Below are 9,003 nucleotides of genomic sequence, written 5' to 3'. Positions count from 1 at the left end.
AATGCAAGAGTCATTATCCACTCGCCTGCTTCAATCTGTCTCAAATGCTACATACCTATACCTGGTTTATCTCTCTTGTCCAACTCATTACAAACATTCCAAACTCACTTTATGAAGTGTTGGTAGACGTGTATATAAACCAGTTGTGCAACAGTCATTAGATTTTTGTTTAAAAGTCTCCTGAGTCACTTAGTTTGCTTACAACAAATTTTCTTAACTTTACGAGTGATGGTCGACATTTTTCTCTTAGTTCGTTGCGCTATTTCCAAACTTTGTAAATCAGAAACTAAGCTATATATCTAATTTATTTCAGAATTTAGCATCTGGAGTTTAATTTCTCAAGTGCATATCCATCATCTAGCAAGCAATTTTCAGAGGTTCTATATCGGATTTTGTTAGCGCGCACTCATTAATGCCACTCTCGGTATATCTCTGATCTATACCGGTTTTTGCTCGAGACAGAGGACCATCAGATACCGGAGGAGTTACCATGGCAATCATCAAACAATGTTGCTGTTGTAGCGTTAGGAGGGGATCTATAATGACAGGAATCTACGGAATCGTGAGTCTATATTGTTATCATCAAATCTTTAAAAACATTTGTTCTCATCAAATATTGGTTTTCAGAAACTACTCATAACAATTTTGAAAATATTAAAATATGATATTTGTAATCCTGGTTGTATGCTCCTTTGATATTGTGTCAATCGTGTTTCATATCTTTCTCTCTAAATCAAATTTCATCAACATCATAAATGGGTCAGATCTATTTAAGGGTAATTCAGGGAGTAAGGTTTAAGGTGTTCATTTATTAAAAGGTAATAAGTGATAGGAGACTGCAAACTTGCGATTGATTTGGATCAATCGAAAATCTTTATAAGGCGGGGCTCAGGTCTTCCTGATAGATGATAATAGTTTTGTACACAAACTATGATACATATTTTGTTTCTTTCCTTTTTTCTTTAGGCCAAATAAAATCAATTCTTAGTTTATTGTCCTCTCCCTTTTCCTTTCACGGGCAGCCACATCTTTTTTATTTTTTTTATTTGCTGGTTTGAAATGAAATAAATAAAATCAGGAGGACTTCTAGACAATGCGGTCAACAACAAAATGTAATATACAGTGTATGGCAATTTCACCTTGTTTGGTAAATATACAAAGGAAACTAAATTAACAATATTTGTCTTAAATTTGACCCAATAGCGTTTGTATATATACACACTGAAAAAAGATCTTGTTAAGTTTTAAAAAATTAATTTTAAAAATATTGAGCCAATAGCAGATGCGTGGATCATAATTCACCAGAAAACAAAATAATTTTCTCGTTTCGCTCGTTTTAAATCATTGCCAAATTTCATGACTTTATGCTGATAATGACATTTTAATGTTGTACAATGTATTTTGTTTTTCTTTTACATTACACCAATAGTGCAATGATCCCGGATACCCTGTCCCCCCTCCCCCACCTCCCTCCCTAAAGCCAAAATCTGGATACAATACGCGAGAGTGAGATGAAAGATATTACTTTTTTGTGTCATCAGAATGATCCTAAAGGCGATGGCGTAGCATACGCCATCGCTCATGATGGAGATCTCCCACGTTTACATTTTCTGTTAATTGTAAAATGTTAATTTGCGAAAAGTGTATTTTATTCATGTTTTTAAAAGGAATTTATTAATATCTGAAGCTGTGTTTATATATTTTTCTGTAATATTTTTTATTTTATATTGCGTTAGTGAACGCAGAAATAAAATCATAGAATCATACAAATAAGATACGTCTAGCCGCTTAGGGGTACCTTCATTATTGGAGGGGGGGGGCTACAAATACCAGACGGATGAAATGCTACTAAACAAGGACATCGACCAGGAAGATAGTGTAATAGAGGCATCCTATTATTTTCTCATTTTGACGTTTCTTTTCCATTCTCTGCTCTTTATCTCTGTCCCTTTTCCCTCCTTTCTCACCTTTTTTTCAATGGGGGGGGGGGGGGGGGGGGCACGCAACCCCTTTCATATACATTCTTGTGTGTGAAGTAAATATTTCCTCGAACAAAAAGTATAATAAACATGCATATCACTACCTTGCTGTACATACGATTTCCTTTCTGCTATATATATCTTTAAGGTTGACCTGCCCACCATTTGACTATACCACTGCTTAAGTTTGGTATTTAATTAGTGCCTCGTCTTATAATAACAATTCGGTTGCTCATGATCAGTGACTTAACCATTCGGTTTTCGAGATGACATCATCTAATCCGACTATTCAAAACAAAGTGTGTATAATAGATTGGCATTTAGCTATTCACTAGCTGATAGTTAAACGAAATCTCATCGTGTCATCCTGTCAGGGATGCCTCAAGCGATGACAAGTGAAATGATTACGAGCATCATCCGATGTTTTACAGATGTTGATTTATTACAAAGGTTGTACATGTATATAGTGTTAGTGTGTTGAAAGCATATATATCGCAAAAGGGAACTACTGAAACAGTTCCCAAAGTGGCAAATAAAACCATACGAAAGATGCTGGTGCACATCAAACATGTACATTTTATTGGGATCTTATCAAACACAATTATCAGAGCAATGTTCTGTAGAAATGGAAACATTACGGCATCAAATGTTACCGGTATGTAGGCCGAAATAAAAAATAAAACAGCGTTTAGCATAACAAGCATATTATGATTATCAAAAATGCTTGTAATATGTTAGTACGTTTATTAATGTTTAAAATATATATTTATGATTATGTGTGAGGGGTTAATTACCTAATTTGTAGGATCAATATCCAATAACCCCCCCCCAAAAAAAACTCCTGCTATCCTTTAAAGAAGCTATGTCCCTTTTGTAGCCAACATCAAATTCTGTAGAACTTTGCAGGAATTATAAATATGTCATGTATGTCCTATCTGTGAAATTTAAACATTAGTAGTATCCTAGTATTCAAATTATACAAGGAAACCCGTTTACCTTCTAGACTTTACTGTCAGACACTATTGAGTGACTGATTAACATATTTTTTTTGTTTGGTAACAACATACATAACATAAACTGTAACAGGTACATCAGCATTTGTCTACATCAATAACCCATTACCTGTAACGGCCAAAATTGAAAGGGTCTGAAAATCAGACTATTACTTAGGCAATTGCAATCACTTGAGTCGATTCGACAACTAATGGTCGTTATTTACCCACTAAAAGCCATTTTCAAGCCCTTTCGTTTAAAGGGAAGTTCTAAATTTATAGTATCGTCTTTCAAATGCCGTTGGAATTTAACCTTTTCATTTCTTGGGCCTGCCAATGGGACATAGTACCTTTAATAGGCGATGTAATATCGTATGCATGCTATGATACATCCAGCCCTAAGGCCGATGAGGGATATAGATATATAGGTATTCTTTCTGCTCCGGTTTAAGTTTGATGGTGAATTTTGTTCAACACAATTGCTTTTGTCATGTGCTATCGTATGAGGACTTCATGTCAAAACCAAAAGTTACCTTGTCTTTGCCGTATTCATATTTTCAACTGACAAGACTATCGATAAATTTCAATACAGAGAAACGAGAGAATGTTTGGTAAAAGAGACTACTTAATTTCGTAAAAGTATCATTTGATTGCTACAAGAACATCTTTTCTGTATCAAAGTGTATCAACAAAATATTAAATTCATCTATAAACATTGAAAATACATACCACATTATTGGGGAAACTCCACAAGAAAAAAAATCCTCTAGATTAATAATAAAAAAAAAAAAATTCCAAACTTATGTTTTTCATAAAAAGGGGTGGATTATGCCGTGGATATTGATATTTTCTACCTTTAAATATTTATATTTCATACCATCACTTTAAACGTAATATTACCTAATCATAATGTTTCATATCTCCCACCAGTCCCTCATTGTCATTCAAACTGTTCGGACGTAACGCTGCTATAAGAGCTATATATAGACGTGTTTCGTCAAATCATTGACCTACTTCGTAGTAGGTCCATGGTAAAATGCACCAGACTTGATTAAAAGTGACATATAATTGTGAGTGTCTCCCGGGAAAATATTGCTCATTGCTTGGTCATTGACTGGTCACTCAAATAATATCATCATGATGATCTGATAAGTCGATTGACAATAGGGTAAAGCTAGTTGGTAGAATAAACAAAAACAGATATTTCACACTGTCCCAAATGTGAAGGGGGGATGAATAAAAAGAAAACAAAATTAATGTTAGAATTTATCAAAATTCGCTGGCTTACAAATGAGAACTGTAGTAATACCTGCTATTCTTATGTAATCATATTTGTGTATTCTTTAAAATGAATGACCTGATGGAATTTGCTATTTTCACATTTAATACAGCTCTACTCCATCATCATCATAGCACACACAGCCCTGCTGTTTAAGGCCTATTCTGTATGGGGTAAGTTTTAATGATGATAAGTTTTAATGACGTGGTGACATAACAGTGACGTTAATCATCAATTCACGTATTTATTTTCAATTTAATAATATGTTATGAACTTGAATTGCTGAACTATTCCCCCAAAATACAGACCTTTTATCAATATTAATGAATTGTCTATCGAATGACACCAAAAATTTATCTTTTTCTGGTAAGGTTGGATTAAATCAAAATAGCTGGCGTGGATAAAATTAAGTGCAACTTTATCCTGTATTAAAAATGCCTTTGTCGCAAATACTTTAGAATTTGTAACAATACAGTATTTCGTTTCGGTATGTGTGTATGTAGTAGTTTATTATGTGCGCATGTAGGGGTATGGTGACTGAAATATATTTAATTTAATTTGTTTTTTGTGGGGGCCCTATTTATATGCAATTTGCTTCCCTATCCTACCCTTGGATATGAAGTTGAGCTAATAAATTATAACCTTTCAATAAAAGTTAAAGACCTTGTTGATGAATAGGGCGTACTGTTAATGTTAGGATTATTATCTGAGTTAGTAGTATATCTGTAGATTATGTTGACCATTTGTCGCCTTTTAATTTTGTAATATCTCAGTTCTGTTGAATTTTGATTAGTGACCAAATTCTTGTAATTTGTATGATTTGTAGATCTGTGCGCCAAGGGTGCCTATTTTGCGGCAGAGTTGTGCGCAATATAAGTGTAAAATTATTATTACCATTATTATCGGCGCCCCTGGTTTTATGTATTCTATTTTCAATTGTATATTTTGCTTTTGCATGTACATGTATATGGTTTGATAAATTCAATTCAATTCAAAATAAACAAACTTTGATATGCGACAGTAGAGGGGTAATGTGCAGTAGCTCCTACAGAAATCGTTGGGTAACAGAGCAAAAAATTCCTTGTCTTGTCATAAAATATGTGTCTTTTTAAATATGTAAACGATTTGAATTGTTTCTTTTCCTTTACTTGTATGTTACATTCCTGCAGATCTCAGAGGCAAAATAGAACCACATTTTGTGGTCAAGCAGTTTTATAAAATAGGTAAGTTTATGTATTACAAAAACTAAATAAAGACGACTTTATAGAGGCAACCGTAATAGTTATCCCTCTCGTGATTTTAATGGGAATAAAAGATCCATGATACATATAATCCTAAACCATCAATTCTTTTACCGTAAAATAAAAAAAATGTAAACAAAAATAAAACAATAATCATTAAATCCACATACAAACAAAGAACACAACAACCCTTGATAGAAGTTTAGAAATGGCCCAGTGCCCCATTGGCCTATTTGATATTCATTTACAATTACTTACGACAAATATATTGTTTGAAGTGCTTTGAGAATGGTCTGTAGTATTCCATACCGTGACTGGGTAAATATTCACAACTTTAAAATAACATGTTTAACAATGAATGTATTGCATAATATAATATTCTTACTAAAGCTTATGACACACAATATATATCATCTTTGATATATTCATGGAATCAACAAAATAGAATAGAGTATTATTAAAATCGTTAAACGTACATATTCATTAAAAATGTAAAACACACTTTCATAGAAGTAGAAAGCTTTGGAAACGAATTGTTCATAGCTATGCAAAATAGAAATAAAAGTTCACTTGAATATTTTGGTCGAAATTTAATATATGTGTCATGATAATGCAGTATGATAGATAAATTATTTTAAATGAATTATTCCCAGCATAATTATATATAATTATGTGTGAATCAAAGCGGAATTATATTGGATCTAAAAGAAATGAGACAGGAAACTATATGTTTTTTAATACAAGCATAGAAACTTGTGATGTTTAAGAATGAATGACCAATTACTAGAAAACATAAGGAAGAAAATCTATTGCATCTGAAATGTCTTGGTAAATCGTAAAAATGAGAAAATGTATTGATGTCTTCAATGATCGCACTATTTTGCACAAATTCAAAGTTCTAGACATTTATGTCATTAATTTAGACATGAGAAGATACAGAGTATTCAATTACATTGCATTTACTGTCTGTGCTTAATTACTTAATTTCTATTTACATACAGGGGATATAATAAGTGAAATCGAAGACCAAGACAAAACGGAATTTTATGGCAGGATATTTGCTCTAATATTTTTCATCATATACCTGATTGCTTCAGTCATGCTGGTGTTTGCTGCATGTAGGGTAAGTATTATTACTCTTACTGAACGGATATTCCAGGACAATCATAACGTATAGATACGCAAAATCTCAACAACACATTGACATAAAAAAAAAAAAATGTCATGTGCTTGTTCACTCTGACTGAAAAATATAGTTAGAAATGTCATCACTACATAATTTAATTACAAAGAACACCAGTAACATAGGCATATCTAATTATTAAATTTATTATTTTCTAAGATTGATGTTTGATTAATGATGTTCTACATTATTTATGAATATACATGTCTGTATGTTTTATAGATATATAGCGTAAATTCACTCAAAATGTGTCTTCTTTTCCATTCCAGCGGTACCGATTTCTAGTACTTCCCTTCTTGATTGTCCTGTGTTGTCTGGTTGTGTTACATTTTATCACCATTGTAGAGGTTTTTGGCGCTATGGTGAGTATACCGCACATTGTCGTATTTCTTACGCCACGATATCAAGGATCAAAATGAAACACAAACACTTTCATATCATCTTTTTGTTGTAGAAAAATTTCTAGAATATATATAATTCCACCAAAAAAAGGGAGGTACGTAACTAAATTGGCAGGAAATTCATGAGGAAAGTAACATAACATTAAATTGCGACAGATTAAGTTAAAATAATATACAGTTGCTCGTCACTCCAGATACAACTTTGTAGGAGTTTTCAATCGTGAGCACCAATATGGTACATAAGTAAATTCCTGATATGGTATAAAGGTGATAACACGTCGCCCCTCACTTTCGGTTACGTCCATTTTTCCTTCTTACACTTTCCAAATTTGATCTAAACTTGACCAAAGCAAATTCCAGTCAAAATTGTCATTGATATGATATCAAACAATGTCATTCTATATGTATTGTTTGCTTAATTAACACAGCTTCAGATGTCCATAATGGGGATATCGCTAGTCCTGCCGCTAGCATTTCATATCACATCTACACTGGTTGATGTAAGTATCTTAGGAACCGATCGTTTCTTGTTTTGTTGTCAAGACATAATATGAATTTTTCATCTTAACATACTGAAATCCAAAGATGTTTCGCATTGGCCGGAAACATTTTTTCTCGACTGACACACATGAAGCGGTTACAATTACTGCTCCTCAGAAAAACTCCTATACTTCCTGCCCAAACCCTTAACTTCAACACCCTAACCCAAATCCCAATTTGCTAACCTCAACCATAAAACTAACGTAAACCCAGTTATAACTCTTTATTTCGCAATGAAAAAATGCTCTGAGCAAATTTCCGTCCATCATTGTAACTTATCACATTTCATCGTAATAACAGATGACAGCTGACACATGAAAATGAAAATTGACACCAGTGACTATTTACTTTAAAAAAAAACTTATACAGTTGATACAGATAGCTTTTCATGGTCATAATGATTAATGATTTATCTCTTTCCTCCTCCTTATCGATTCAGTTATCATGCATCTTGTGCGTCGTTTCTTTGTTTCAACAAATTCAACAACATCAGAGGGAAAGAGATAGACCAAGATCAAGAAGATCCACTTAATAAAGGAGCATCATCATCAAAGATAATGTTGTCGGAACCCAGTTTAAGGGAATCTTTTTATGAAAAAGAAACTGAATATATTTGCTTGTATAATTTCTTTTTAATACACAATATTCTATGTTCATGCGTTTACGTTTTACTGGCTACCATTTGGAATGTCAGTTTGACAATCATTAAGTAAAAGTTGTGGTTACCTAAGAAGAATCTCAACACATTAAGTGATTTGTAAGTTTTAATCATCCTTGTCCCATATATATTCCTTAATGATAAGTTCTTCTATAATATCAAATGCGAGTGAAGTGAGTAGGAAACTATTGCTCAAGACTGGATTCATTTTGTATAGGCACAGTGGAGATAAATGTCCCCCAAACTTACTCGTCATTTTAAGGAGAGCAGTTATTCCTTTGTATTTGAGAGGTCGGCGATAAACTAAATAAGACATTATGATATATACCGTTAACAACTACATTATTCATACCCTTACCAACTTTTTTAATTTTGTAGGTATGTGAAAAAATAGATTAGTCCCGATTATGTTTCTTGAGAATGTGACATATTATAAATTACATATTAAAGTATTCAATTAAAACCCTCATTCAACTAGTCGACCTTTCATTCTTTAGTTTTAAAAAAAATCAAGGAGGTAGAAATAATTGTACTATAAATTGTATCTGTACTCACTTTTTTCGAATAAGCATTGGTGGCATAGATTTTTTAAAAATTCAATTCATTAAAAAAATGTTTTTCATTAAAGCACAAACATGGTTCATACAAATACAATTTTACATCAAGGACAGCCATGGCTGGAATATTCATGTTCACATGTTAGGCACAATATATAACACTTTTAAAGATA

At 32.6% G+C, this 9,003-nt stretch overlaps 1 long non-coding RNA gene across 1 annotated transcript; it reads left to right on the top strand.

Moving 5' to 3' along the window:
• The first annotated feature begins 218 nt into the window (after positions 1-218).
• Positions 219-5,836, top strand: LOC115923963. Its single transcript, XR_004064099.1, has 3 exons — positions 219-562; positions 4,363-4,423; positions 5,420-5,836. It is a non-coding gene; the product is annotated as an uncharacterized LOC115923963 (long non-coding RNA).
• Positions 5,837-9,003: the final 3,167 nt, after the last annotated feature.

Source organism: Strongylocentrotus purpuratus, unplaced genomic scaffold (assembly GCF_000002235.5).
Source record: "Strongylocentrotus purpuratus isolate Spur 01 unplaced genomic scaffold, Spur_5.0 spur5_contig_836, whole genome shotgun sequence".
NCBI classification, from domain to species: Eukaryota; Metazoa; Echinodermata; class Echinoidea; order Camarodonta; family Strongylocentrotidae; genus Strongylocentrotus; species Strongylocentrotus purpuratus.
The sequence above is the reverse complement of the archived record's forward strand: the minus strand, read 5'-3'. Positions and strand labels throughout refer to the sequence as shown.